We start from the raw sequence: 27,028 nt of genomic DNA, 5'->3' as shown, positions 1-27,028 counted from the left end.
TGTGTGCCATTCTTAACTATACATAGCATAGGCATTTAAATTAAATATAAAGTTATCCTCAGGAGACTGCAAAAGTGAAAAAACAAGAAAAGTAATTGAAGTAGATTAGGAGAGAATTTGATAAATATGCGTCAAACTAAAACTGATTACTAAGTAGCATGGCCCTGTCAGAGAGGGCTGTTGTCTTGGGAATTCTTCATGAGGCTTGAAACTTCTTCAGCAATTGATATACACAGATTTCTTTACTCCGCACTCAAATAAATGTAGTTTTCTATCTGGCAATACATTATATATGTTCATTGTGTTAAAACAGACAATTTTGAAAAGTGGAAGACAAAAAAGAAAAAAAATCCATATGTTGAAATGTATAAAAATTTGTCAATATTTTGAAAAGTAGGAAAAGGAAAAAATTACCATATTCCTACTACCACCCACTTTAAATCTTTTGTTTCCTTCCTTCTTTTTTTTTTTTCTTTTCTATTCTATTCTTTTCTTTTCTTTTATTTATTTATTTTTTTTTTTTGAGACAGAGTCTCACTCTATTGCCCAGGCCAGAGTGCAGTGGCACAATCTCGGCTCACTGCAACCTCTACCTCCTGGGTTCAAGCAATTCTCCTGCCTCTGCCTCCCAAGTAGCTGGGATTACAAGCACCCTCCACCATGCCCAGCTAATTTTTTTGTATTTTTAATAGAGACAGGATTTTGCCACGTTGGCCAGGGCAGTCTTGAACTCCTGACCTCAGGTGATCTACCTGCCTTGGCCTCCCAAAGTGCTGGGATTACAGGCATGAGCCACTGCCCCTGGCGTTTTGTATTGTTTCTTTCCAATGTTTTGTTCTGTGCATATTTTATATATTTGAGATCATTCTCTCTCTCTCTCTCTCTATATATATATATATGTATATATATATATATAGTTGCCTAATTACTTTTTCAATTTGCTTTATAACGTGATTCCATAGTATCAGATTGTTGTTAAAGCTGAATAGTTTCCTATTATATAGATATAAACTTTCTCCTATTGCTGGAAGTTAAAAAGATGCTTCATTTAGGCTACTTTCATTTAAACTACTTGAAGAATCTGGTATTATAGTTGACGAAACAAGATATGATGAACGAAAGAACAACTTTCAGAAATCCTGTCTCTATTTCATGGAGGTGAGAGGCAATCCTGACAATAGCTATTATTTAGAGACACCTATTTTATTCTTTGCATTCTACTAAAAGCTTTACTGACTTCATCTCTTAAACCTTACAAAAAAACCTAGAAAGTGGAGTCATTCTCATTTTACAGATGGAGAAAGTGAGGCTCACAGAAAGTAAACTAAGTAACACAGTTGTGTAAACAGCAGAGAGAAATTTTAAGCACAGATCAAAATGATTCCAAAGCTTTTAAATAGATCCCAATATGGAATAGTTATCAAGGTAGGACTTTGCTTCTGGTTAAAACAATTGAGGAAAAAAAAAAAAAAAAGCAAAAGCGTAGTGGGTAATTTGGTGCTGGTTAAATTGGGCAAATTATTTACATTAAAATAATAGATAATTTGGTACCTTGAAGACAGTAAAACTGATTTGGATCTTTACCTTTCTGGGGCAGGTTTATGATTCAAATGTCTTCAAGGTACGGTTTTCCTTATTATGTAAAAACACAGCATCTGGGAATGTTTAAGTCGACAATAGATCCAGAAGGGCAAGCAACTAACTTTCAATATATTTGCAATATTCTAGGAGTTTGAAAAACATTAATTCACTAATTCTACAAACCGCAAAGCAATGATAATTAAGCCTGTTCTATAGATGAGAAGGCAGTCTGCAATGTTAATTTAGTTCATATCTCCTATAATGCAGGATTTTTACCACCTCGAGGCTATTAATCCAGCTCCTACTCAAACAGCACTTAGGATAATTATTTTCGAGGTAGGCTCCTTTTCTTCCCACAAGAATGAAACAAGCTTGAAGCCAGAGAATGGATCTTAAAACTAGAGAATAAAATCCAGATCATTAAGTTCCAATCAACCTCATTCCACTGGTCCCATATTTTACAGATGAAGAATATGAAAAAAGAGGGCAGGTGACACAGTCAAAGACACATAGTTTTTTAAGTCTCACAACAACTAGACATTCATATCTGTGGCTTAAATCTTCACCGCCTTTTTCTGTTGTATACCACTGATTTGTGATTTCCTATGCTACCCACGATGTCTCGATCTGTGCAAACACTCAATATATGTTTGTGAAATTGGCTAATTTCCCTAGATATTATGTTATCATCTATGCCAATATCATGCCATAATCCAAAATGCTCAATCAGCATTTATATCTTCTAGAACCTCCTGTCTCTTTCTTGCCTGGCATTAATAAGTTGGCAAGGTTTTTTGTTTTGTTTTTTAGAAAGTAGAAGAATTAAAAACAAAAGGTACTATCTTGGGTGCTTTTAAATTTTTCCTGGGTAAGCAGGTAATGCTTTGAAGCTACAAACATTGAATGCCTAATGTCACATTGCCGCTCAACATCAGCAGCCACCGCTTTCTGAATGACGGTGATAATTGGGTGCATGTAACTAGAAGACATTGCAATAAATAGATTTATTTTCACTTGAAGCTTGAAAACCACCATCTGCGATGGGGTTTAGAAACAATATATGGAAACAGAAAGTATACTAGACAACCAAAGAGAACCATTTAGCATGAATGGTTGAAAATAGTCCATTTTCTTTCCTCCCTCCCTCCCTCCCTTCCTCTTCCCTCCTTCCCTTGCTCTTTCTTTCTTTCTTTTTTTTCTTCCTCTCTCTCTCTTTTCTTTTCTTTTTTTTTTTTTTTTTTTTTTACAGGGTCTCATTCTATTGCCCAGGCCCAGGCTGGAGTGCAGTGGCATGATCTCTGCTCACTGCAGCATGCATCTCCCAGGCTCAAGCAATCCTCTTGCCTCAGCCTCTTGAATAGCTGGGACTAGAGGCATGTGCCACCACTCATGGCTAATTTTTTATTATTTGTAGAGATGGGGTTTCACCGTCTTGCCCAGGCAACTCCTGAACTCATGCAATCTCGCCCATCTTGGTCTCCCAAAGTGTGGGGATTATAGGCATGCGCCACTGTACCTGGCTGAAAATAGTTTTCAGTGTCAGTCTGTGCATCATCTAAATATGCAGCAGTCCACTTTTATGACTTTTTAATTTCTCCTGCAAGCTTTTCTGCAAGTACTCATTGTCCAGTAGGTATTTTATTTTTAAAATATTGATTGGCTTAGTGTCCATTTTGGCACCTTGCTTTATGGTGCACCTCTTTATTGCCTTAGCAGATACTGCACTTTTTACAAATTGAAGGTTTGTGGAAACCCTGTGTTGAGCAATTCTATCAGTGCCATTTTTTCAACAGTATGTGGTCACTTCATGTCTGTGTCCCATTTTGGTAGTAATACTTGCAATATTTCAAAGTTTTTCATTATTGTTATATCTGTTATGGTGATCTGTAATCAATGATCTTTGAAGTTACTATTGTAATTGTTGTGGGGCACCACAAACTGCACCCATATAAAATCAACAACTTAATGGATAGATGTTGAGTGTGTTTTGGCTGCTCCACCAACTGGTCATTCCCCCATCTCTCTCCTTCTCTTCAGGCTTCTCCATTTCCCAAGATGCAACAATACTGAAGTTAGGCCAATTAATAACCCCAGCAATGGCTCCAAGTGTTCAAGTGAAAGGAAGAGTCACACATCTCTCACTTTAAGTCAAAAACTAGAAATGGGTAAGCTTAGTGAGGAAGGTATGTCAAAAACTGAGAGAAGTACAGCTTATTAGCCAGGCATAATGAGTGGCTCATGCCTATAATCCTAGCAGTTTGGGAGCTTGAGCTCGAACTGGAGGCCAGTGGATCACTTGAGCTCAGGAGTTTGAGACCAGTCTGGGCAAAATGGCAAGACTCTGTTTCTACAAAAGAATACAAAAATTAGCCAAGTATGGTGACATGCACCTGTGGTCTCAGCTACTCAGGAGTCTGAGGTGTGGGATCACTTGAGCCTGAAAGGTGGAGGGTGCAGTGACTCGAGATCGCGCCACTGCACTTAGGCTGGGTGTTGAAGTGAGATCCAGTCTCAGAAACCAAGCAAACAAATAAAAAAGCTGAGATAGGAATCTTGTGCTAAACAGCCAAGTTACAAATGCAAAAGAAAGGTTCTTAAAGAAAATTAAAAGTGCTACTCCAGTGAACACGTGAATAAGGAAGTGAAACAGCCTTATTGCTGAGATGGAGGAAGTTTTGAGGGGTCTGGATAAAATATCAAACCAGCTGAGCCATTCCCTTAATCCAAAGCATAATCCAGAGCAAGGCCCTGAACTCTTCAATCGCATGAAGGCTGAAAGAGGTGAAGAAGCTGCAGAAGAAAAGTTGGAAGCTAGCAGAAGTTGGTTCCTGAGGTTTAAGGAAAGAAGCATCTCCATAACATAAAAGTGCAAGCATCTCCATAACAAAAGAAGCATCTGCATAACAGAACAGTGCAAGATGAAGCAGCAAGTTATCCAGAAGATCTAGCCAAGATCATTGATGAAAGTGGCTACACTAAACCAAAGATTTTCATTGAAGATAAAATAGTCTTCTATTGGAAGAAGATGCCATGCCATCTAGGACTTTCATAGCTAGACAGGAGAAGTCAACGCTTGGCTTTAAAGCTCCAAAAAACAGCTTACTCTTTTGTTTGAGGCTAATGTAGCTGGAGACTTTAAGTTGAAACCAATACTTGTTTAGTATTCTGAAAATTCTAGGCCCCTTCAGAATTATGCTAAATCTACTCTGCCTGTGCTCTAGAAATATAACAACAAAGCCTGGATGACAGTACATCTGTTTATGGTATAATTTACTGAATATTTTAAGCCCACTGTTGGGACTTACTGCTCAGAAAAAAGATATCTTTCAAAAAAATTACTGCTCGTTGACACACATAGTCATCCAAGAACTCTGATGGATATGTGCGGAGATTAAAATTATTTTCATGCCTATTAATGTAACATCCATTCTGCAGCCCATCAATCAAGGAGTAATTTTGACTTTCAAATATTTAAGAAGTACAATTCATAAGGATATGGATGCATAGAGAGTACTTCTGCTGAATCTGTGTGAAGTGAATTGAAACCCTTCTGGAAAAAGATTCATCATTCTTCATGCCATTGAAAACACTGTGACTCAAGGGAGGAAGTCAAAATATCAACATTAGTAGGAGTTTGGAAGAAGTTGATTCCAGCCTTCATGGATGACTTTGAAAAGGGGTTCAAGACTTCAGTGGAGGAAGAAACTGCAGATGTGGTGGAACTAGCAAGAGAACTAGGATTAGAAGTGGAGCCTGAAGATGTGACTGAATTTCTGTAACCTCATGATAAAACTAACAGATAAGGAGTTGCTTCTTATAGATGATCAAATAAAGTTCAGAATCAAAATTCTTGAGGTGAAATATACTCCTGGTGAAGATGCTGTGAACATTGTTGAAATGATAGCAAAGGATTTAGAATATTACATAAACTTGATTGATAAAGCAGTAGCAGCGTTTGAGAGGATCGACTCCAATTTTGAAAGAAGTTCTGCGGATAAAATGCTATCAAACAGTATCACATGTATAGAAAAATCTTTCACAAAACGAAGAGTCAATTGATGCAGCAAATTTCATTGTTGTCTTATTTGAAGAAATTACTGCAGCCACCCCAATCTTCAGCAATTACTACCCTGATCAATCAGCAGCTACCAATACCAAAGCATGACTCTCCACCAGCAAAGAAGATCACGACTCCGCTTACTGAAGGTTCCGATGAACATTCACGGTTTTTAGCAACAAAGTATTTTCTAATTAAGGTATTCACACTGTCTTTTAAAGACATAATACTTTTGCACACGTAATGGACTACAGTATAGTGTAAAGATAACATTTACATGAACTGGGAGCCAAAAAATTCATGACTCTCTTTACTGAGACATGAACTTCACTGTGGCCTGGAACTGAACCCACAATACCTCTAAGGTATGCCTGTATATGTCCAACAGTGTACCAATATAGATGCTATTAATGGCTACCATTAATAAGGGCTTACTATGTGCCAGGCACTGTACGCTGTCTTTTCAAGTCTTAATTTTAATTTAATCATCAACACAATCCTATTAATGCTATTATTATCTCTAACTTATAAAAGTGGAGATGGAAGCTTATCAAAATTAGCTTGCCCAAGATCATATAGCTAGTAAGAAATAATAAAAGCTAGTATGTTTTGAGTTATTTCTATGTGCTTGACATTTGCTTGTCACTGTTCATTAAATCCTGTTAACAACCCTATGTGGTAAGTACATTATTATGCACATTTAACAGATGAAGACATTGAACCCTGGAAAACCCAGGGTTAAAAAGCCAGTCAGTGGTAGAGTGAGGCTTCAAACCCAGGCAGCCTAACTCTGGAATATAGGCTCTTGAAAACTATGCCGTGTTACTTTCTCAAAATGGTGGTGCCGGAGTTTAGAGATAGCTCTATCTGAGCAAAGTTTCCACCCTAATGACCATGGAACATGACTGGATTCTGGGTAAAATTCTGTGAATAAAATACCGTTATGGTTTTCTTCAATAAGCTAATCCTTCACAATAGCATTAAAAAAATGAAATGGGCATAAATCTAACAAAAATGATGCAAATTTTTATGCTGTTACCATTAAAAAAATCAGTGAGAGAATTTAGAAAATACCTAAATAAATGAAAAGACAAACTGTATTAGTGGACTGGAAAACTCAATATATTAACAGATCAATTATCCTCAAATTGATCTATAGTCTCAACACAATCCCAGTCAAAATTCTAGTAGATATTTAAAAAAATAAATTGTCCGGCTAATTATAAAATGTATATAAAAATGTAAATACCTAACATGGCCAAATCAATGTTGAAAAAGAAGAACAAAATTGTAGGAGTTAGAGTATTTGATTTCAAGACTTACCATAAAACTACAGTGGTCAAAGCAGTGCAAACAGTGTGGCATTGCCATATAAATAGACAAATACCTCAATGGAACAGAACAGTGTCCAAAATAGACCTGCACATATAGAATCAATTGATTTTTTTTAACCAAGTACAATGGCAATTTAATGGAGAGAGAATGGTCTTTTCAAATAGCACTGGAACAATTAGATGCCCATTTGCAAAGGAAAAAACATGACAACCTCACACAATATACAAAAATTAATTAAGAGAGATCACAGACATAAACTAAAAATTTAAGATTGTAAAACTTCTAGGAAGAAACATAGGAAAATAGTCTTGGTAATCTTGGATTAGGCAAAAATGCTTTTATAGGACACAAAAAGCATGAACTATAAAATAAAAAAATGGATACCCTGAATTTCACTAAAATTAAAATCTTTGGCTTTTCAAAAGAAACTATTAAGAATATTAAATGGCAAACTACAGCCTGGCAGAAAATGATTATTTGCAAAACACATATTTGTTAAAGGACTCGTAAGCAGAATACATAAAAACCTCCTAAAACTCAGTAAGACAACACAATTTTTAAAATGAGGAAACAATTAAATATGTACTTTATCAGAAAAAGATGAGAATACCAAATAAGCCCATGAAAAGATACTTGGTATTATTCATCATTATGGAAATAAAAATGAAGACATAATTAAATACCATTGGACACCTATCATGATTAAATATTAAAAAGAAAACAATTGAGAATATCAAGTGATAGAGAAAATATGGAGCAAGTGGAACTCTCAAATACTATTGGTGGAAAGTAAATGTTACAACCTCTTTGGAAAACAGTTTAGCAGTTTCTTATACAACTAAACATATGCTTACCCAATAATCCAGCAATTCCATTCTTAGATATTTATCCAGGGGAAATGAAAACCTATGTCCACACAAAGACTTGTACATAAATAATGTTAATATTTATAGTAGCTGTATTCATAATTTCCCCAAACTGGAAACAATACAAGTGTCTATAACCTGAGGAATGGGTAAAAAAAAATTGGGTACATTCATATGATGGGATACTACCCAGCAATAAACAGGATTGTATGACTGATACTTGTAGCAACAACATGGAACCTTAAAATCATTATGCTAAGTGAAAGAAGCCAGACACAAAAGGCTACATGCTGTGTGATGACATTTATGACATTCTGCAAAAGGCAGAACTGTACGGATAGAAATCAAATTCATGGTTTCCAGGAACTAGAGGTCGGGGAGAGCACTAACCACAAAGAAGTATGAGGGAACTAACTTTTGGGGCGATGAAAATATTCTATGTATCTCCCACCCATGCTTAAGTGAGAGAGTCTCTTTGCTCAGGATGGACTCCAGAGTCAGGCAGACCTAGTTTGGATGCCAGCTCTGTTACTTCCTGTGAGGAACTTGGGACAACTCACTTTTCCTTTTCTGAGCCTGATTCTTCTAACTATGAAAGGAGGAGAAGTTTTACTTCACAGAGTACACAGGTGTATGTTATAAATATGTGTAAATTGTTGTTGATTGAGACTCTATCTTGCTTCAAAATTGGCAGCTGGAACTCAGTGTTGAGACAAAAGGGTTCATATTGAAGAGCTGCCACCAAAAATTGAGGTCAGACATTTCCTTTAGGGCTTATCTCAAAGCAGCAAAACTGACTTTGCTGTCACCCCCATGACCCCACTTCTCAAGCATTACCAACTCCCCCCACCCTTCACTTAAACAAACAAAACAAATCAAAACAAAAATCTTGGAGAAGAGGGCTGAGGAGGAAGATACTAGAGGCTCTGGAAGGATTGAGAGCTTAGTGCAGAGGCCTTTCTTTCGCCTCCCTGAACCACTACCTGCCCCCAGGGAAAAGAAGAAAAGGTGCCAGGAAGATCCTGCCCCTCTCACCCCCGCCCCTGCCACCGAGCATGGGGTGCCTGCAAGGGAGAAGGCCAGGTATTCTCTCTATCTATTTATGCAGCAGACCAGCCAAGTGGCTTCTTGGGCCCATGCAAGAAGAGGTAGAAGGGAATTGGGAGAGATGGTAGGAAACAGAGGGTATGGCCCCAAATCAGCCTGTCTTAGTCAGCTCAGGCTGATATAACAGAATACCTTAGACTTACACAACAGAAATGGGTGGCTTGAACAACAGAAATCTATTTCCCACAGTTGTGGAGGCTAGAAGTCCTAGATCAGGATGCCAGCATGGTTGGGTTCTGGTGAGGACCCTCTTCATAGTTTGTAGTTGGCTGTCTTCCTCCTGTGTCCTCACATGGCAGGGAGCAGAGAAAAGGCAAGCTGGCTATCTGGTGTCTCTTCTTAGAAGGGGACTAACCTATCACAAAGGCTTCACCCTTATGACCTAATTACCTCCTAAAGGCCCCATCTCCAAATACCGTCACAACTGGGGCTTACAGTTTCAACACATGCATCTTGGTGGGACACAAACATTCAATTAATAGCACAGCCTTCACATACTCCTATGGTTTGATGTAGCAAGGATGAGTAATTATCTGTGGTTCAGAAGTCACAGAAGTCAGGTAGGTATCGGCTATCTTGATTGCTGACCAAGAAGATTTCTTGTCAGGAAAGGGTTCTCAACAAGAAGTTTTGCTGTGACCTGCCAAGGTGTGGCAGAGGTTGAGCAGTGTAGAGTGTACCACACTGAGCCCTGTCAAGAACCTCACATATATACCTTCCCAGGTCAGCATTTGGATATATGGCTAACAGGAGGCACCAACAGACCATAAGAGGGAGAGCCATAGAAGCAGCAACCAGCCAAGAGAGTGGAACTATTTTCATGAGCTGGTAAGAAAGTGGTAGTTGCCCCTCCTGCTCTGTTGCCTTTCTGATATGGTTTGGCTGTGTCCTCACCCAAATCTCATCTTGAATTGTAGTTCCCATAATCCCCACAATGTCATGGGAGGGACCTAGCAGGAGGCAACTGAATCATGGGAGAAGTTACCTCCATGCTGTGCTCATGATAGCAAGGGAGTTCTCACGAGATTTGATGGTTTTACAAGGGGCTTTCCCCGTGCCTTTGCTCTGCACTTCTCCTTGCTGCTGCCACATGAAGAAGGACATGTTTCCTTCCCCTTGCACCATGACTGTAAATTTCCTGAGGCTTCCCCAGCCCTGCAAAACCGTGAGTTAATTAAACCTCTTTCCTTTATAAATTACCCAGTCTCGGGTATTTCTTCATAGTAGCATGAAAAGGAACTGATACATCCTCCAACCCCCAATATCAGAGGAGATGAATGTGGGAAAGACAAGTAGAAGTATCCCAGAACCAGCCCAAAGCAACTTTCTCCCACCGTCCCTAAGTCACAATTCTAGGCAGCACAGAGGAGGGGCAGGTATGAAATCTGGTATCAGATGGGAGGTGTATATTGGATGAACTTTTAATAACAGAAAATGATTGAAAAGTTATAGATTCTGCCCAAGATATCTATCGCTAAAGAATCAGAAAAGGAAATTTTACCAGCATGTTGCAAACAGTGAATGCGAAAAACATCATGTTTATACATGTTTGAGTTTGGGTTCCTCAATAAACTGGTTTTACATGTATATAAAGCACCTGGTACATTACTACACACACACTCACACTCACATGCATGTGTACTCATATGTGTGTGTGTGTATTTTAAACATGGTAGATAGCTATTAGGAATAATAAAATAATATTAGTGACAATAGTCATTGTAAAGGTAAATGTGACATTTTTATACTATTTAGTCCTCATCTGCATTCATTTGCGCTTGCCCACATTCAATAAATCCACACTGGCTTCATTATGTGTAGGATTCTGTGAAAAATACAGATTAATTAGGCAAATTTCTATCCTCTAGTAGCTTATAGCATAATACAGGAATTCAAACAGATAGAAAACTTACAAAGAAATATGATACAAAGTGTCTAGTACCAAGGAAGGATCCACCGGTTTTGAATTCCCACTATGCCCTAGGCCCCCCTATGTTGGAACTTGACATATATTACTTTGTTTCTCACAACAGCTCTTTGAGATACATACTATGATCCTTTTACACACAGATCCTCCCTTTCCTTCTCTTTCCATTCCTACTTCTACTTTTACTAGCTACTATTATTTGAGCTCCTACCAGTTACTAGGTTTGACACGTTCATTATGAAAATATAAAAGGATATGACTGTTTCACATATGGAGTGAAGTGAAAAGTGCATATTTATAATCAAACAGACTGGAGTTCAAATCCTAGGTCTGCTACTTACCATGTGAACTTGGGCAGGTTATTTAACATCTCTAACCCTCAGTCTTCTGATGATAATAACCACCTTGCAGAGTAAGATGAGAAATCAATGAGACAAGCCATGTAAAGCACCTATCACAGTGCCCAGCAGGTAATTTCTTTTCAACAAATACCAGTTCCCCATCTCCTGCATATCCAACAGCAAGACAGCTCATTGTGTGCCTGAGACCCGGGCTCCCCACACTCACCTTGTCCTCCCCACTGACAGTCCAGAGATGCTGAGATGTTATGCAATTTGGAATGTGCCTTTTCAGACACACCAGTTAATCACCCCAGGCTTGACCACCCTCTCAATCTCCGAGCACACTTCTTAATCAACTTCCTCTTGTCTGGATTCACCTTTGTTTCTTCCAAGTGCTGCTCTCTCTCCTCCAGAAGGGAATTTATGCTCTCTTCTAGCATTCATTTCCCAACCTCTTCTGTTAACAGTCACTGAGGCAAAGGCTTAATTTTTTAAAGGAATGCCTTTTCCTTGTCTATAAATTACACTGAGTGAGTCTCTGAGGCCCTGACAACCCTTCCAACTGAGGACTTATTGAATGTGGACTTGAAAAACCGCTTATTTATCTCTGTCCTTACTGTTGTCTCCCTTGCTGTTCTCATCTTGACATCCCCTTATCAATTTGGTTTTGTCTCTTATAATCACTCTAATCTTACCAGGGTTTTTGGATAGCTTGGACAATGTGCAAGTTCCTATTATTTTCATGCCTTTTCCTTTTATTTCCCCTTGTTCTTGTCAGACACATTTATTTATTTTTATGCCCACCATATTTATTGCTAGATAGCAGGCTGACATTCTAGGCATACGCCTCTTATTTTTGAGGACCTTCTCTATTTAGCTTTTCTATGATCTCTTTACAGCTCTTTTTCCACTGGGCAGATCCTAAGACTCTATTTGCTAAAGTTTTCTATTTTTAGATTCCAAAAGCAGTGAAAGTAAAGTTAGGATGTCTTTTTCCAGAAGCTACCAAGGAGCAACTGGTCATTGGTCAATTTCATCAACTCACAGTTTAATTCTTCCTCCCAGTTGAGGTGTTGCCTTTGTTTTAAGCTTTCTTAGAAATCCTGGGCTTAGGTAGCAATTTTTCTCTCTATTCTCCTGAAACCTTATTAATGTTCTCACTGTAACTCCTCTCATATCATGCTGAAATTTTGAAATGTATCTTTCTCCTCTAATATATCAATAGTTGTTTAGAGAGCTTGGTTTCTTTTTATTTATGTACTCCCATAGGGCCTTGCATGTAATAGGAGCTCAATACATATTTTTAAGCATTTATTTCTTTGAAAATAACACCTTACCAACTGGTTAGAATTATTCTGAAATGTATTTGAACCATTAACCCTATGATCTTCAATTTCATCATCTGTAAAATGGGTATGAATCACATTGTTACACATGATTTTAAATATCACAAAGCTAATCTTTTCCTTTGGTAGATGAGGAAGCTGAGGCTCCAAGTGGGGAAAAGTCTTATCTAAAGTGGGCTTTTAGGCCATAATCTGAGCTCAGTGGTACTTAATAGAAATTTGCTGGTGAATTTGTTAAGCAATTTTAGTAATCCAGACACAATATCTAGGCTAGAGCCCCAAGGTACAGAACAGAGTGCATAGCCTCTAGTAGGCAGAGAAAATAAATGAACAGGACATTTTTCCTAGCTGGGGAATCCTGGAAGAATTTTCTCTATTACCTTGTAAATTAGTCCCTTTAACTTGGGTACTGGAAATAAAAGACTAGAAATGACTGTTACCTCAGGTGGATGGCTGGGAATTAAAGAGATAATTTTTTCATAATGCATTGTGTTTCTCAGAGGAAGGTGCCATAGGAGTGTTGATCCTGATAATATTTTGCATGGAAGTACCTAGAAAGCCATGAAGAAGAGAGAGTGGCCCTTGAGTGGCAAAGTCAGCAAATACAGTGGGCCATGATTTACTCTATTCCTCTCTGCTGCTGGTACTAAGGAACTTCAAGGGAGTCCCAGCTCATCCTTTGGCCAATACTGACAAATGCTGGTCAGTGTTGCATGGCAAGTGTAGCATGCTGGTTGAGCTGTGTCAGACTTCAGAGTGAGACAGACCAGATTTTAAGTTCTGTCTTGTCTACTAACTCCCTGTGTATACCTGGGCAAGTTTCGCTATGCCTCAAAAACTCAGCTTCCATTTTTGTAAAACAAGGATAGTGAAACCTCCTTCTAGGGTTGTTGTGATGATTACATGAGGTAATGGTTGTAAATCACTAGGCTTTTAGTAAGAGGACTCAACCTCACAAAGAGGCAGCTTTGGGGATCAGTTTTCTAGTCCTCAGTGTGTCTCATGACTAGCAGCCCATTTCTGAATCCACAGAGTGTTTGCCTAGTTGATGGGGCATAGCATCTGTCCTGGTGTCCTGATTACTTTTGAATGCACTGCCAGAAGTGAGAGACAGCTTATATTTTGGCTTCTAGGCTGGGGTCCTGAGGCTCCTCATTGATCTTGCCCCATGGTGATGGATCCTCCCTGAACCGTAAATCCTAACTGTGCCTCGGAATAATCCTGCTACTATGTTCCAAATACAAGATTGGTTCCCTTGGACTGGCTGAATCCTAGTTTCTCCCACCCATAGGGACCCAAGATTTGGGTTGCTGGTTGCTTCTGTCACGATCTAACTTTTTGTCAACATCAGTGGAGAAGGAGGAGTGTCAGAACAGCCTAGGAAAATAGTAAACAGATTCTCGTCACCAACAGGGTAAAGTCCAAACTCCTCAGCATGAGGCTCAAGGGTTATCATAATTTGGTTTCTGTGTATCTCTCTAGCATTAGATCCTCCAACACATCCTTCAGTTTCTGTATTGCTTCTTGTTTTCTGACAGTACCATGTTCTTTCAGAGGTCTCTCCTTTATTACATGTTCTTTTTTATTCTTGGGATGTTCTACATTTTCAGCAGACAAAAATACAGCTCATCCTACAAGCCTCAGCCTTGGCACTCCCTCTTCCCTAAAGTCTCTGATTCTTCTGGACAGACACAGGCACTTCTTGCCACATGCCTCCACTGTACCTAAGCATACACTTATGTAACATGACACTATGTTATCATTCTAGTCTCCATGTGTGTTGTTCCTCAACTCCCAGCCCCCTAGACTGTGAGGCCCAAGAAAATAGTGACTATACTTTATTTATTTATTACTATATCCCTAGCTCATGGCACAATGTCTGGCTCCTTGCAGGTGTTCAAAAATATTTGTTGCTTTAATGAATGAAATTAATTTTCCTAGCACTCTTCTCACCTAGACCTAATTTTCTTCCAGAATGATCCATGGCTATAGATATCTGACTTATGGCAAGAAGTGCTGAAGCAGGAATCAAGATTTTAGGGGACTACAGACACTTGGCCTAATAGTGGTCCTCATGGGAAGATGGCACTGTTTGCTGGAGCATGTAGCACCAGGCTATAACCATCCATCCACCCAATCAGCTGAATCAACCTTAATGGTCAATAGAATGACCCATATCATAGCCCGAACTCTCTCTCATCCATCAGAGTTACTGATTAAGGGGGCAGTGTTAACATGTGCTTTAAAGAACATGAACACGAATAATACAGAATACCACTAACCAAAATGATTCAATGTTTATATAAGGTAGGAAATGCCACATATTTAATCTCCCTCTAGGAGTCATAAACCTAAGTTATCATATCAAAGCATCTAAAAAAATTGTTAGCAAAGACATCTATTTAATATGTTTAACTTCATGTTTTCTAAATTTATTTGAGCATTAGAACTCTTTTTCCTTTTTATACCTATTTACACCATAGGGAACTAGTATTCTGTAAAACATGGTTTGGGAAACACTGGATGAAGAAATTCCCTGGAGGACCAGGGAAGCATCTTTGACAGGAGAAGATTTCCAGACAAAGGAACATAGAAATGGAAATACAGGTAGAGGATAGATCAAGACAGTTCTCAAGTACCAAAGAAGTGTAATTATTGTACATTTTTCTACATCTTCATTTGTAGGATTCAGAGTATTGCAGAGTCCTATACAAACATTTCTGAATGACTTGTCTCTTTATGTATAGTCTGAATGACTTTTTATTTTACTTATACTCTTCAAAATATAACCATCCATGAAACATTATGCTTGGAGATGTGTGTATGTATATATATATATATATATATATATATATATATCATACACATGTATTTCAGCAACATGATATAGTGGGAGAAATACTAGTTTTAGATTTAGAGGATAAATTTAAGTCCAATCCTTTCAATCACTTAAAACTATAATGCTGAAGAAATAATTAGCCCTCAGTTTTTTAGTCAGTATAGTGGGAAAAATAACTTATGTCCTGCCAAAGTCTCGAAAATATTGTAAGAATCAAATGTCGTTAATGTACAAAGCGCTTTTAAAACTATAAGGAGCTATATAAAACAAGGTATCATATATATACATATATATGCATGCTGTGGTAAATTTAACTCACTCTAGAATTCATGTGTGCAGATAAAATGTAATTTATTTATTTTTCTCAAAGTCTAATCTGGGCTCCCTCTCAAACTCTCATATGATAGTTGGCAGGAAAAATAAAATCTAAGTGAAACTAAATGTTCAATTCACTTTAGTTTCATTCCAATTGCATAATTTAAGTCCCTTTAGGTGGTGCTCAGTGTCTCTGATTTAAAAAATAGTAATCCTGGCCAGGCGCGGTGGCTCACGCCTATAATCCCAGCCCTTTGGGAGGCCGAGGCAGGCGGATCACAAGGTCAGGAGATCGAGACCACCCTGGCTAACACGGTGAAACTGCGTCTCTACTAAAAATACAAAAAATTAGCTGGGCGTGGTGCCGGGCGCCTGTAGTTCCAGCTACTCAGGAGGCTGAGGCAGGAGAACGGCATGAACCTGGGAGGTGGAGCTTCCAGTGAGCCGAGATCATGCCACTGCATTCCAGTCTGGGCGACAGAGCGAAACTCCGTCTCAATAATAATAATAATAATCATCATCATCATCATCATCATCATCATCATCCATTTATTGGATGGTCTCTCTCTTCCCCTGCACCTGCCTTAATATAGTGTCCAGATACACAAGGCAGAGGCCATGGATGACACCCACTGGAGAAAGCAAAGGGTTGCTGAGTCATTGGGCATAGCAGCCTCTACCTGCTTTGGCCTCTGGAACCATCAGCTTTGACTGCTTGGTTCTGCTGCCCTCCTCTTCCTGTGGCTGGAATGAGTCATAGTCTGGTCTGTCCCTCAGCTTGGTCTGATCCTGGTTACCCTCCCTTCACTTTCTACTGGCTGCAGATCCCCACATCTCTGTCATATCCTGCATCCAGTTCACTGACCAGTCATTTCCCCTGCAGCCTGTTGTGATGTTCTCTGCCTGGGGAGCCTAGTGGTTTGAATGCCAGCTTCCCCTTCTGTGTCTCTCTGCTTGACAACATTATGCCCCACTGCAGATTCCTGTGGTGTAGTCACAGAAGTTTGCTCATTCTAGAGTCCTGAGGAATGAATGAAAATAAAAACACAGTGCCATCAATATATTTCCCGTTATTTCTCCAATGTAGCTCCTGGCTTTGGCCTAAAGAAGGGAATATCAGAACACCTCTGCCCACCTCGTTGCTCTTTTTCCTCTTTCCAAACAACTCTCTGGGTTAGAAAGGGACTTTCTTCTGAATTAGATCCTCCTACCAATGAGCAGCTGCTCCCATGGCTTTCCTGTCATATGCTAAGAACTAGGTCCCTTAGGCTCAGCCCCAGACAGGGTAAAGGGGAGAACCAAGGCTTGGTAATTTATCTCTGAAGGCAATACTCCAGTTTACAAGACTATTGTCTCGCTGTATGATCCTACTTTGCAAGTCAGGAGATTAATAATACGTCCCCTCTTTCTCTTCACATTCCTCTATAACACATTTAATCTAATCTTGGCTAAAAGATAGATGTCTTAGCCACTTAGAACACTACTCTTACCTTTAGTTGGAAAACTCAGAGCATTTTTAGTGTTGTGTAAAAGCAAATATGAGAAAACCTACAAATGCTAGAACATGTTGAAGTTCAGAGATCCCTGATTCTTCTGTGATAGTAATCATTCCTTACATGTATAAAAGAGGTTAATGCTTACAAGCTGTAGAAAGAAGACAGAAAAGAGTGCTTTGTTCAGTCAGTAACCTACGATAACTATTTGTGTAGCCTTGGACTGGTTACTTATCCCATGTTGTTCTTAAATTTCTCATCTGAATTGGGAATAAGCCATACCTATAATATTGTTTGGGGTTTTCAGGAAGATTAAATGGGATTAATTTATATAGAAAGTTGTAACAAGCTATACAAATGTTAGTTATTGCTGTATTAATTAGAGCCTCACAGAAGACTATGATAATTACCATCATCATTTATTATGTGCTTAGCATGTGCTAGTAGTGTGGTTAAAACCTTTATGGGGATTAGGTCACTAAATCCTTACAACACCATGTGAGAGAGGTACTGTTATTAGTATTTCCATTTTGCAGATGAGAAAATCAAGGCATAAGGTGGCTCAATAGGGCGCCCAAGTCACTCAGCAATGAGTGACAGATTCAGTATTCAAACCCAAATGGCTCGCCTTCATGGTTCAAGCTCTTTACCACTGACTGAGCTGCAGTGCTTTCCACTCTGAAAAACGAGTGGAAGGCCAACGATGTAAGGTTGGTTATGCCAGAGACACAAAGCAGAAAGCTGCGATGACTTGCTCAAAATAACACAGCAAATTAAGGGCAAACCTGAGTGGGGAATGAAGGTACATAACTTCTGGTCTATGGACAACTTTACACTGTATTGGCTGCCTGCTTTGACGGGGTCAGGGAGCCAAAGACAGGCAGCCTGAGGCATTTTGTCTTCTCTGCTTGCTGTGCCACTAAGATCTTCTCAGAAGTCTCAAGGTCCAGAGGAGAGAGATGCAAGCATTTCACACCTCCCCCACCTACGTGCTGATTCAGGTTGAATTAGTCTTGTTAAAGGAAGTTGACCATTTCATGTCATGGAATATTACATTCATGTGGTCTCACCTCTCTGTGCTGGAAAACGAGGCAACTAATTCATTTTAGCAGCTTCTCCCTTTCTGCCTATAACGTGTCCTCTGGTGATGATAATGCAGGGAGATGGGAAATGTTTTAATATGATAAGTCCTTCACTGTGGATTAGTATACATTCAAAGCAGCATTTCTTCCATGTCTGGGCTCACTTTCAAGACTGTCTGTGTGGATTAGGGAACAGTACGATTTTGCAATTGTAAATAAGGTATCTTGTGTTCCTTCTGTTATCATTGAGTTTGACAGAAAGGGGAAATTTAACTTTGGGGGAAGGTATTACATATGCCTATACACATTCATGCACATAATGGAACGTTTATTTTTGTCAATTGAAGAAGCTCCTCTCAGAAGGTCACCAGCTGTCATGCAAGAAAATATTCAATAAGATAGTACAATGTAATGATTAAGAGGATGAGCTGCCTCATTCTTGATACCTGAATTCAAGTCCTGGCTCTGTTAAATACTAGCTGTGTGACCTTATGCCAGTTACATAACCTCTCTGTGAATGAGTTTCTTTGGCTGCAAAATGGTTATATATTTTTATCGAGTCTCTGTGAAGGTGAAATGAGATTTGATGAATGGAAAGCCTTTGGGATAATGGAGCAAGTTAGGGAGAGCAGTTATAGAGCAGCTAGGGAAGGGTTTCCTCAGTATCCTCAGCCCCACAGCTGTGAATGGGGGCTCCTTTGTACAGAAAAGCTGTTAGAACAGCCCCTTCCTTAAGCCTTTGGTGGTTTCCACTCCTTTCTATACTAGATAAATTGATAAAGTCCATAAACTTTTGAAAAGAGTGGATGGAACTCATTGGGAATGTGACATAAAAACCTAGGCAGACCCTGTTTGGGAATGACAAATGGAGAGGTTTGCCAGAGCCACAGTTTCAAAGTGTTTCCAGGCCAGACTGATTTGTTTTGATTTTAGGCAATATAGAGTCATTGAAGGTTTTGAGATGAGAAAAAATAAATAAATAAAAAGATCTGTGGGGGCTTTCAGGAAGATTAAACTGGCCATAGAGGAGACAATGGATTAGAACCAGGGTCAACAAACTACAGCTCACAGACCAAATCTGGCTCGCCATCTGTTTTTGTACAACATGCAAGCTAAGAATGGTTTTTACATTTTTGAGTGGTTAAAAATAATCAAAAGAATAATTTTTCGTGACACATGAAAATTATATGAAATTCAAATTTCAGAGTTCCTAAAGCAAACTTTATTGGAACACAGCCACATTCACTTGTGTGCTTACTGTATGTAGCTGCTTTTGCTTCAAGGGCAGAAATGAGTAGTAGTGACAACAGAAACCATGGGGCCCACAAAGCCTAAATATTTACTATCTGGCCCTTTGCAGAAAATGTTTGCAGACTCCTGGACTGGAGTCATTGAATAATGGACAGGATCCAGATTAGGATGCTAATGCTAATATAAACACTACAATCAATTGTGCATTTACGATCTGCCATGTGTTTTATCTGTATAATTATGTTAATACTCAGGACAACTCTATAGCATCTAAGCAACTTGGCCAAGGTTATATGGGGAGGGCAAGGCAGAGGCATGATTTGAAATCCTACCAATGGACCATGGGATCTGTGCCCTTGATCACTATGCATACTGCTTTCAACAGTCAAAATGAAAGATGGTGGGGAATGGGAGAAAGGGAAGAATTCAAGAGATGTGCTGGAGACACAATCAGCAGGACCCAGGGGACTTTTGAATGAGAAGATCAGAATGAAGCTAGAAAAGAAAAAAACCCAAAGTCTAGGTGCCTGGGACCAGTTAGAGCTTCACATTGCTTGCGAGAGTATGAGTATGAGCATTCTTAGTTAAAACTCAGTTTCACATGAACTCTTCATGTTAATATTCTGCCATCACTCTTGATGTGGTAATTGTGCCACTTGGGCTCCCAAGCACTAAAATTAAATCTGGAAATTTGTCATACACCTTTCCCATGCGATGGTAACATAGAAGGTGGGAGCTCCAACAGTCAAAATGAATTACTCAGCGAGTTAATTTGTCACCAGAAGGTAATTGAGATTTAAGTTACAGTCTCAGGAAGAAATACATCACGTTGCGTGATTACTTGCATTAACGGCAACCTACATCTAATTTTTCACCCCCACCCCAAACCCCTTTCATCAGTTCCAGTGACCTGTTAGCAGTATAATTTGGCTCTTTCCCTGCTGCCCACCTGAAATATCAAGCATCAGCTGAGATGAGTGCTACCCTTAAAGTAGGACAATGGATGTGACTGTCTTAGCTCTGAGCTGCTGGTATTAGGGATTTTAAAAATTTTATTGATTCATTCATTTATTCATCTATTTACACAAGCATTTACTGAGAACTTATTCTATGTCAAGCTTGAAATTGGTGCTAAAATTCCAAAGAAGAATAAATCATATCCCTACCGATAAAGTGGTGATTCTAACATATGATTTTAAATAGGATAAGGAGATCTCACACATTTAATCAAAACACAACATCAAGACATAGCATTTCTCTTCACCCTCTACTCATTTGTGTCTGAATATGCTGTCATTTTCTGATAGATTAGTTTATAAGAAAGAGCCACACTGGACTGTAAGTAAAGGAGTGAGCAAGAAGACTGGCATCTATCCCTGGCTCTAATATGGATTTGTTGAGAGACCTTGGACAAGTTACTTGTCTTATCTGGACCTTTGGTTGCTCAACTGTAAGATGACAGACTAGGTTATCCAAGGGTATGTAAAGAAAATGAATCTGAAGATGCCAGGTTCAACTGGGGAGAGGCAGGGAGACAGTTGGGAAACACAGAGCCTCTTCTTTTTCTCATGCTTTCCCCTTCACAAAGGAATCTTATGGAATACCATTCAGTGGCATGAAAAAATATAGAAGACTTATCTTTGGAATGCACTTTTGGAGAAGAAAATAAAATAAAATTATACATGGTTACATCTTCCCTTTACCTATTACAGCCACATGCTAAGCAAGACAAAGGAACTGTATCACCTAGGTGTGAAAAGGTCCTTCCTCTTCCTCCTCAGCATGGGGAGCCCGGGGAATATTTTTTTTTTTTTTTGAAACGGGATCTTACTCTGTTGCCCAGGCTGGAGTGCAGTGGCACAATCACAGTTCACTGCAGCCTCGACTTCCTGGGCTCAGGCAATCCTCCTGCCTCAGTCCCCTGAGTAGCTCGGACTACAGGCACGTGCCACCACACCCGGCTAATTTTTGTATTTTTGATACAGATGGAGTTTCACCATGTTGCCCAGACTGGTCTCAAACTCCTGATCTCAAGCAATCCAACCGCCTTGGCTCCCCAAAGTGCTGGGATTATATGTGTGAACCACTGCACCTGGCAGAATATTATAAGAGTATTTCACACCAGTCACAGGTAGAGGCTATTGGGGTGCACACCCTTTTGGCTAAGATCCAGATCGGAATAGGTTCCTTCAATTGCCTTTGAACACACTGGGGAGATTAGGTTCCAACAGAAAGTAAGACATGGTGCAAAAAGAGCCAAAAGGCTAACGTTCGAACATTTATTCGGTCACACTCATTCCTAAGAAAGACCCTCCAACTTTGAGAACAACTTTCTCTGCCTCAATTCCAAGAATGACGACTGGTGGGTGAGGCTGTTACTTACTTTGCTGTTGTCCTTTTGATAGAAAGACCAATACAGTGATATCTTTGGTGCTAAAATAGGCCTTTTGATTACCCTGGCTGTCAAGTCAGTTTGTTTTCTGTCACAGATTGAGTTCTCTGGAGGAAGATGCAGAGACACAGTTGGGGTACCAGATTTTAAACAGAGATCAACACCTCAATGGGAAGGACTGGACAGAGGGAGAAGTTGAATTGGGAGGCAAACCCAAAAAAGCCTGTCGAGCCTAGTGGAGAGCTCTGGAATCAATATTGTCTGTGATATGGTTTGGAATTGTGTCCCTGCCCAAATCCCGTGTCGAATCATAACCCCCATTGTTGGAGGTGGGGCCTGGTAGGAGGTGATTGGATTATGGGGGCAGACTTCCCCCTTGATGTTCTCATGAGAGTGAGTGAGTTCTCATGAGATCTGGTTGTTTAAAAGTGTGTAGCACCTTCTCTCTCTTCCTCCTGCTCTGGCCATGTAAGACATGCCCACTTCCCCTTCCACCATGATTGAAAGTTTCCTGCAGCCTCCCCAGCCATGCTTCCTGTACAGCCTGCATAACTGTGAGCCAATTAAACCTCTTTTCTTTATAAATTGCCTAGTTTTTGGTATTTTTTAAATAGCAGTGTGAGAACAGATTAACAGTCTGTCATGGTTGTCCTGCATCTGGCCTAAATAGCCTGGCCTTTCTAGGTCTACTTGTTTAACTCACTCAGTCACCAGAAGAGAGCTGACCAGGAAGAGCAGGACCCAGGCAAGGTGTGTCTCTGAAGCTGAGGCAGACCCTGAAGGAGCTGACACCTGGAGGCTATCTGCCTGCTGACCTCACTCCATGCAGCTTGGTAACTTGTCCTTCCTTGAAAGAATGTCTAAGCTGTCTACCACAAGCCCCAAAATGAAATTGATGGAAAAAATGGACGACTGAGGAGGGTTCAAAGAAGGAAAAATTTACAAAGTTGCCACATCGTTACTTGCAAATTGTAGTGAACTGTACTCATTGATCTCCAGGGCAAAGGAAAGTTGCCATGACCTACAGTGGACTGCAGCAGTGGCTGTAACTACAGGAAGCTACCCTGCAGGGAATGTGACACAGCAACTATCAACCCATAACCTGTTAAAGGGGGAGCTAAGAACATAGAGTTTCTGACCTCTTTCTGCTACGTTCCTTTCCTCTGCTGGTGCCTACCATTGGGGAACTCATACAGAAGCCAGAGGAAAACAACCTGAGTTGATGCAGTCTTCCTGCCACAGAGCAGGAGGGAAGGGTACATTGCATATGTGGAGGGACAAACGACAAATACCCAGCAAGCTGGTGCCAGATCTAAGATTTAAATGGTTGTTAGATGATCTGGGAAAATCCAGGTCACAGAAATAGTGTCTGACCAAAATTAAGAGCCCAAGATGAAATTCTGTGACTCCGTTAATGTCAGTTTTAGTGCATTAGACTTGTTCTCTGGATCTAGAACTAGACCTTGAAAAAAGTTACAGGAAGAAAGAGAAGCTTTCACTTGGCATGGCTCTGTTTTCTCTTGAGATAAGCTACTCTAACTATGTGTCACTGATTTTTGAGACCATACGCCGGAGACTTCCTTGCTTTTTCCTAGCTCAGTGTTTTTCAAACTGTGTATTATAACTCATCAATTTAATTGTGATGGTTACCTCTTTTTTACAACAAATGGAATAGAACAGATTATATCAGAATGTACTGCATGTAAAAAAGGTGATTGTTGTTCTATGTTTCAGCTGCAAATATATGAGCTGAGTCAAAATGTAAAATGTGTGTCTCCTATGGGTTCTAATAAAAAGTCTGGTTACTGGCATCGTGATATGGTTTGGAATTGTGATTTTGAGGTCATAAAACATAACTATCAAAAATACATATTACAGATATTCCCCCTTCCATTTCCACAATGGATCAAAAATGGGGGTGCAGGGCTGAAAATCAGGGTTAGTGTGAGATTCATGGTTGGGAGGTGGCTAAAGCTGGTATGGAACTTAACCGTTTTCTTAGGATCACAACATATTAAAATTGTCCAGAAGATTATCTCAAACTTCCTTCTTTTCTTCTTTGATCCTTCTTACCACCAATCACTTCTGGGAACCACAAGGGGTGACTTGAAGGCCTCCCTTTAGAGCTCAGCAAATGGCTCAGTGGTCTAGATGGAGCTCTGGCCCCCTGGAAAGCGGAAATTAGATCCAGAGAGAAGCACACTGGGATGAGGCTGGGGTTCAATATTTCCTGAACTTCTACCCATTACCATTTGCAGATACAGGATTTCTCTCTCCAAAATACATGTGTAAGAGTTCACAGAACTGCTTGCCAGTCTCTTCCTCCTAAGCTGCACCCTTATGTCTGGCTCCACTATTATAACTATATTAACAATTCAGCAGGTTTTGGTGCATAGGTTAGAAAGGCGTGCATTTAATTGCTTTGGATGATTAAGAGTTAACACTGCTGACCTACCCAGAGGGAAATTGCAAAGAATATCCAATTAGAGGCAACCAGATTCTGAAAATATCCAGTGTACTGGTAGTGTTTAATAATCATCATGATAATCATAACAATTCTAAATATATATTTTTAAAGCTATGAGCCATTTCTCACCCAAGGAAACTTTATTTGCTAGAAAGCAGATCCCTGCAATTATTCAAATTGGAGATTTGTATTTTTTGTTGTTGTTCCCCACAGCCTCTCGGGTGGAGGAAGGACAGAGAAAGCTATCCCAGAGGGGAACAGAATCAATCCAAACTGCTCATTAAAAGGTAAACCGTCAATAATCTTTGTCAAGCCTTTTTATCTTGGGCTTTAGTACATGATGATCCCTAAGGCAGCATGTGGTATTGAGATTTAGAATGGCTCCTGGTTTGCACATCCCCACTGGCGCAGGATTAACCCTCTACATGCTGCTACGGACTTTCTCGGAACCACTTCTGAACTCTGGATGGGCAAGGATTACAAAGCTGTTGTATCTGTCCGCAAGAGGCATGGGCTTTCCTTAAGAAATATATAAGTATTTCAAGGTGCTTGAAAATGACGCCCAGCCATTAGGAGAGATCAACAAGGGGCAGAAATTCATAGGATAGTCACCAAGGTTTCACTAACTTAAAATTTAGCCCATATAATAAGCATTTATTGAGAGACCTTTATATGAATCCCTCACATTTGGATCCTGCTTTGCAGTTTTGTGTACTTTTCCCCAGGTTATTTTCACTTGATTCTTGCTTAATGCTGTGAGGGAGGAGTATAAACTTTTTTTTCCCAATATTTTTATACTGTTTTATTATTATACATTGGTTTTTTTATTTTTATTTTTTTTTATTATTATACTTTAGGTTTTAGGGTACATGTGCACAATGTGCAGGTTTGTTACATATGTATCCATGTTCCATGTTGTTTTGCTGCACCCATTAACTCGTCATTTAGCATTAGGTATATCTCCTAATGCTGTCCCTCCCCCCCTCGCCCCACCGGAGTATAAACTTTTATTTTGCATAGAAAAACTCAGAGAAGGTAACTTACTGTTATAAATACCTCTGTGTTGTATGCCTTCAAATATCATTAATGTATTGATGACTTCCAAATTTATATCCCTACTCTGGACTGTTTCTGGAAATATAGACTTGCACATCCAGCTGTGTCCTGACATCACCATTTGGATATCCAATAGGCATCTCACACTTAACATGCCCATGACTGAGTTCTTCATATATTTCCTTAAACCTGGAGCTTATGGCAACTCCACCTTTCCATTGCTCAGGTCCTGAACCTTGAAATCCTCCTTTATGCTTAGTCCCTCATCTGATTCATCAACTAATCCTTACACCCAGAATCTGACCATTTCTCACCAACTCTGCTGTTGTTACTCTGGTTCAACCATCATTATTTCTCCTCTAAATTACTGAGGCACCTTCTCACTATGTCCCTCCATTTTCCTTTACCCTCTCTCAGTCTACTCCTAACAAATTAGGTAATGCAATCTTAGAAAAATAGAAGACGAGTGATGTCATTCCTGTGCCTCAATACTCCAACGGCTTCCCGTTTCACAGAGGAAAAGCTGCCATTCTTCCTATAACCCATTCTGGGCCCCGTTATCTCTGTGAACTTGTCTCCATGTATTCTTTCCTTTGTTCACCCTACTTAGTCATGTGGCCTCCTTTCAGCTTTATCTGCCTGATCTATTCTTGCTTTGGGGCCTGTTATGATTTGAATTGTGTCCCTCCAAAATTATAAATTGGAATCCTAATCCCTAGTACCTAGAATGTGACCATATTTGGGGATAGGGCCATTACAGAGGTAATCAAGTTAAAATGAGGTCACTAGGATAGAACCTCATCCAATGAGACTGACATCCTTGTGAAAAGGGGGCATCTGGACACAGTGACATGCACACAAGGAAGCATAACGACTGGCCACAAACCCCAGAAGCTAGGGGGAAGGCCTGGAACAGATTCACTCCTCACTGCCCTCAAAAGAAACCAACTCTATTGACACTTTGATCTCAAACTTCTAGCCTCCAGACCTGTGAGACAAGACATTTCTGTTGTTTAAGCTGCCCGGTTTGCGGTACTTTGTTATGGCATCCCTAGAAAACGAATATAAAACCTTTTTGCTTGTTCTTCCATCTACCTGGAATAGTCTTCCCTCAGTCGCCACATGGCATATTTCCTTAACTCCTTTACTTCTTTATTCAGTAAACCATTCTTTGGGTACTTTACCAAAAATTAACACATTCCCTAATATGTCCCACCTCCCCTCTATCCATTGTTTTTATTCTTTAAATCATGTTTTATATACTTATCATATTTCCTTTCTGTTTCCCCCACTACAATGTAAGCTCCAAGAGGATAGGGATTTTGTTTGTTTTGTCTGTTGCTGAATTCTTAGCACACCTGCATGTAGTAGTCACTCAGTAAATGTTCGTTGAATGAGTAAATGAATGAATGAATTTATGTGTGCTCTCCCCGACTGCCATGATCATACTCAAGGCTTTCGGTGCTCCCCAGACTATAGCACTAGCTCCTAACTGGCCTTTCTGCAACTGGCTCCATCTTCTCCAGCCCATTCTCCACGTTTACACTTCTGTAGTGGACTGTCTGAAAAATCA

General features: G+C 39.7%; 1 protein-coding gene across 15 annotated transcripts in view; it reads right to left on the bottom strand.

Annotated features, from left to right (window-relative positions):
• DAB1 (DAB adaptor protein 1) overlaps positions 1-27,028 on the bottom strand; it is an 863,435-nt gene that overhangs the window by 793,021 nt on the left and 43,386 nt on the right. For 14 of the 15 annotated variants that reach the window (XR_009210852.1, XM_058430794.1, XM_058430808.1 and 11 more), the window contains 2 exons: positions 16,580-16,735; positions 13,001-13,111 (listed from right to left, as the gene is read on the bottom strand). The gene's annotated coding sequence lies outside the window, so the exon portion shown is untranslated. The remainder of the gene's footprint in view (positions 1-13,000; positions 13,112-16,579; positions 16,736-27,028) is intronic. The other variant, XM_058430793.1, reaches the window with a different exon arrangement.

The sequence above is a fragment of the Hylobates moloch genome, unplaced genomic scaffold, assembly GCF_009828535.3.
Source record: "Hylobates moloch isolate HMO894 unplaced genomic scaffold, HMol_V3 SCAFFOLD_18, whole genome shotgun sequence".
Taxonomy (NCBI): domain Eukaryota; kingdom Metazoa; phylum Chordata; class Mammalia; order Primates; family Hylobatidae; genus Hylobates; species Hylobates moloch.
Note: the sequence above shows the minus strand (reverse complement) of the source record. Positions and strands in the feature narration are given on the sequence as shown.